Source organism: Sebastes umbrosus, chromosome 6, assembly GCF_015220745.1.
Source record: "Sebastes umbrosus isolate fSebUmb1 chromosome 6, fSebUmb1.pri, whole genome shotgun sequence".
In the NCBI taxonomy this organism is placed as follows: domain Eukaryota; kingdom Metazoa; phylum Chordata; class Actinopteri; order Perciformes; family Sebastidae; genus Sebastes; species Sebastes umbrosus.
The window spans coordinates 35,635,917-35,640,916 of record NC_051274.1 but is presented as its reverse complement, the minus strand read 5'-3'; the positions used below and the strand labels follow the sequence as shown (position 1 = coordinate 35,640,916).

Below are 5,000 nucleotides of genomic sequence, written 5' to 3'. Positions count from 1 at the left end.
GTTCATCTCTGCTCATCTCTGCTCTTCTCTGCTCATCTCTGCTCTTCTCTGCTCATCTCTGTTCATCTCTGCTCTTCTCTGCTCATCTCTGCTCTTCTCTGCTCATCTCTGTTCATCTCTGCTCTTCTCTGTTCATCTCTGCTCATCTCTGCTCTTCTCTGCTCATCTCTGTTCATCTCTGCTCATCTCTGTTCATCTCTGCTCATCTCTGTTCATCTCTGCTCATCTCTGCTCATCTCTGCTCTTCTCTGCTCATCTCTGTTCATCTCTGTTCATCTCTGTTCATCTCTGTTCATCTCTGTTCATCTCTGCTCTGTTCATCTCTGATCATCTCTGTTCATCTCTGTTCATCTCTGCTCATCTCTGTTCATCTCTGCTCTTCTCTGCTCATCTCTGCTCTTCTCTGCTCATCTCTGTTCATCTCTGCTCATCTCTGTTCATCTCTGCTCTTCTCTGCTCATCTCTGTTCATCTCTGCTCATCTCTGTTCATCTCTGCTCTTCTCTGCTCATCTCTGCTCTTCTCTGCTCATCTCTGTTCATCTCTGCTCATCTCTGTTCATCTCTGCTCATCTCTGCTCATCTCTGCTCTTCTCTGCTCATCTCTGTTCATCTCTGTTCATCTCTGATCATCTCTGTTCATCTCTGATCATCTCTGTTCATCTCTGTTCATCTCTGCTCTGTTCATCTCTGATCATCTCTGCTCATCTCTGATCATCTCATCTCTGCTCATCTCTGCTCATCTCTGCTCATCTCTGCTCATCTCTGCTCATCTCATCTCTGTTCATCTTTGTTCATCTCTGATCATCTCTGCTCATCTCTGCTCATCTCTGCTCATCTCTGCTCATCTCTGATCATCTCATCTCTGTTCATCTCATCTCTGCTCATCTCTGATCATCTCTGTTCATCTCTGCTTTTCTCTGCTCATCTCTGTTCATCTCTGCTCTTCTCTGCTCATCTTTGTTCATCTCTGATCATCTCTGATCATCTCTGTTCATCTCATCTCTGCTCATCTCTGCTCTTCTCTGCTCTTCTCTGCTCTTCTCTGCTCTTGTTCTCCTGATGGGGACAGAATCTTGATGATTGTGTCTGTCTGTGGTTTCCGGTCTGTCCTGGTCCTGGTCTGGACATGTTGACACTATCACAGCTCCGGCTGCTGAATCTTTTCTTCCTCCAACACTCAGTGAGATTGATCAGATGCTAAATGAGAGGATGAGTCTGTAGAGCAGCTCTTCCTCTGTGTGTGTTAGATGTGTGCTGACTAGTTCAAACATTGTGAAACATCATTAACATCATGATACTCTGGGTTCACACTCATCATCATCATCATCATCATCATCACGTGTACAGTATGAAACAGCTCATGAAGTCCAGATGAAGAATCTCTCTCTAATGTAGGTCAGTCTGACAGCGTGGAGACGGACTGAGTCAGCTGTAGTATCAGTCTGCTCCTCTGCTGTTTGAGGTTTGTAGGAAACAACACAACAATCTGCTTAAATGTCAACTCTGAAAAATATGTAATAAATATATAGAATATATTATTATATTGGAATTAAAACCTACTTGCACAATGTTACCTAGTGTTGGAAAGTTCGTATTGTATCTAAGTAGAAGTTTGAGGTGCAGGTACTTCACTTGATTTCCTGCTACTTTATACGTATACTGCATCTATTGTACTTTTTACTCCATTGCATTTATTTTACAGATGTAGTTAGTTTTCATGTTGACAGTTAATATAAGAAAAGACATAATCATTCATAGAATACAGTAGATTGTTAAAGATTAAACCAGTGGTTCCAACGTGTTGGGCTTGTGACCCCTGTAAACAGTACTACCTTGTTGGGAGTAAATAGTATAATTAGTCAGTCACAGGTAGGGCTGAGTATCCTTTAAAACATTACCAATACCAGTACCAATACCAGTACCCGTACCAGTAACATTACCAATACCAGTACCAGTACCATTACCAGTACCAGTACCAGTACCAATACCAGTACCAATACCAGTACCCGTACCAGTAACATTACCAATACCAGTACCAGTACCAATACCAGTACCCGTACCAGTAACATTACCAATACCAGTACCAGTACCAATACCAGTACCCGTACCAGTAACATTACCAATACCAGTACCAATACCAGTACCCGTACCAGTAACATTACCAATACCAGTACCAGTACCAGTACCAATACCAGTACCAGTAACAATACCAATACCAGTACCAATACCAGTACCAATACCAATACCAGTACCAGTACCAATACCAGTACCAGTACCAATACCAATACCAGTACCAATACCAGTACCAATACAAATACCAGTACCAGTACCAATACCAATACCAGTACCAATACCAGTACCAATACAAATACCAGTACCAGTACCAGTACCAGTACCAATACCAGTACCGATACCAGTACCAGTACCAATACCAGTACCAATACAATACCAGTACCAGTACCAGTACCAATACCAATACCAATACCAATACCAGTACTAGTACCAGTACCAATACCAATACCAGTACCAGTACCAATACCAATACCAATACCCTTACAGTGATACCGATCGCCGCCGCACTGCACAGCGCTCCTACAGTGCTCATGCAGCGCTCATAGAGCGGTTACCGCTACTGAAGCCGTCCCCTGATGGTACGTGTCCACAGGATCCGTCCTCTCCACGCTTCCCATTCATTGTCTATCTCTAAGCAGCCGTGCAATGCATTCTGGTAGCGTGGCGGCAGGACTCTGGAGACGGAGTGTCACGTTGCCCGCTCCTCATTTGCATAAAGTTGAGGTCTAGTCTACTTTATGCAAATCAGGGGCGTCTGACGCGACTCGCCGCCTCTGGAAACTCCCGAGAATCTTTTAAACTAACCGTTGGTCTAAAATGAAGACAGATTCATCAACATTCATTTCCAAACGAGCCGCCATGTTGGTTTTGGTTTGAAAGCTGGGAGCAGCAGCCCGCGGAGGGAAAGAGTTCGTCCAATCAGGTGCCTTGTGTCTAGTAGCCCATCAAGCGTCCAATGCTGGGGAGCGGCGCGTCCCTCGTGATAAAAAACGCCTCGGTGGACACGTACCATCAGCACTGTTGCTGTTGTTTGCACTGTTAGCTGCTAGCCACTTGTTCAGCCACCTCCATGTTGACAGGCGTGTGTAGTCAGTCCTGGCTGTACGGGTTGGAGCTGCTGCGGTAGTTGGCCAATCACACGTAGCATTAAATCGGAAAGAGCTCGTGGTGATTGGCTACAAGCGACACCATGTTGGATACGATTGCAGGCGTCGTATGAGAAGTTTGGATACCTTGATACTGGGTTATTTCAGTCGATACCTTTTAAAGGTCGCCGATCCCCGGCTCTGTGGTAGTGTTAGTGTTCAGTATGTGTGATGGGTTCAGTATGTGTGATCCCCGGCTCTGTGGTAGTGTTAGTGTTCAGTATGTGTGATCCCGGCTCTGTGGTAGTGTTAGTGTTCAGTATGTGTTAGTGTTCAGTATGTGTGATACCCGGCTCTGTGGTAGTGTTAGTGTTCAGTATGTGTGATGGGTTCAGTATGTGTGATCCCCGGCTCTGTGGTAGTGTTAGTGTTCAGTATGTGTGATCCCGGCTCTGTGGTAGTGTTAGTGTTCAGTATGTGTGATCCCGGCTCTGTGGTAGTGTTAGTGTTCAGTATGTGTTAGTGTTCAGTATGTGTGATACCCGGCTCTGTGGTAGTGTTAGTGTTCAGTATGTGTGATACCCGGCTCTGTGGTAGTGTTAGTGTTCAGTATGTGTGATCCCGGCTCTGTGGTAGTGTTAGTGTTCAGTATGTGTGATCCCGGCTCTGTGGTAGTGTTAGTGTTCAGTATGTGTGATACCCGGCTCTGTGGTAGTGTTAGTGTTCAGTATGTGTGATCCCGGCTCTGTGGTAGTGTTAGTGTTCAGTATGTGTGATCCCGGCTCTGTGGTAGTGTTAGTGTTCAGTATGTGTGATACCCGGCTCTGTGGTAGTGTTAGTGTTCAGTATGTGTGATCCCGGCTCTGTGGTAGTGTTAGTGTTCAGTATGTGTGATCCCGGCTCTGTGGTAGTGTTAGTGTTCAGTATGTGTGATACCCGGCTCTGTGGTAGTGTTAGTGTTCAGTATGTGTGATACCCGGCTCTGTGGTAGTGTTAGTGTTCAGTATGTGTGATCCCGGCTCTGTGGTAGTGTTAGTGTTCAGTATGTGTGATCCCGGCTCTGTGGTAGTGTTAGTGTTCAGTATGTGTTAGTGTTCAGTATGTGTGATACCCGGCTCTGTGGTAGTGTTAGTGTTCAGTATGTGTGATACCCGGCTCTGTGGTAGTGTTAGTGTTCAGTATGTGTTAGTGTTCAGTATGTGTGATACCCGGCTCTGTGGTAGTGTTAGTGTTCAGTATGTGTGATACCCGGCTCTGTGGTAGTGTTAGTGTTCAGTATGTGTTAGTGTTCAGTATGTGTGATCCCGGCTCTGTGGTAGTGTTAGTGTTCAGTATGTGTGATACCCGGCTCTGTGGTAGTGTTAGTGTTCAGTATGTGTGATCCCGGCTCTGTGGTAGTGTTAGTGTTCAGTATGTGTGATCCCGGCTCTGTGGTAGTGTTAGTGTTCAGTATGTGTTAGTGTTCAGTATGTGTGATACCCGGCTCTGTGGTAGTGTTAGTGTTCAGTATGTGTGATACCCGGCTCTGTGGTAGTGTTAGTGTTCAGTATGTGTTAGTGTTCAGTATGTGTGATACCCGGCTCTGTGGTAGTGTTAGTGTTCAGTATGTGTTAGTGTTCAGTATGTGTGATGGGTATTTTATTATATTTCCATATATGTAGTGTATTGTGGTTTCATCGTATAGAAAGCTGTACGTCTTAATTACACTGTAAACATTAGAGCCCAACTAGGAACAAGAGATGAAAATGAGCTATAAACATGAAGTACACGTCTACGATGAGGATGTTTTCACGGTCAATAGAAGCATCAACCTGAACTGTGATACTGTATGTTGGTGAGCT

General features: G+C 45.0%; 1 protein-coding gene across 1 annotated transcript in view; it reads left to right on the top strand.

Annotated features, from left to right (window-relative positions):
- xkr7 (XK, Kell blood group complex subunit-related family, member 7) overlaps positions 1 to 5,000 on the top strand; it is a 65,746-nt gene that overhangs the window by 1,218 nt on the left and 59,528 nt on the right. The gene's annotated exons all lie outside the window — the stretch shown is intronic.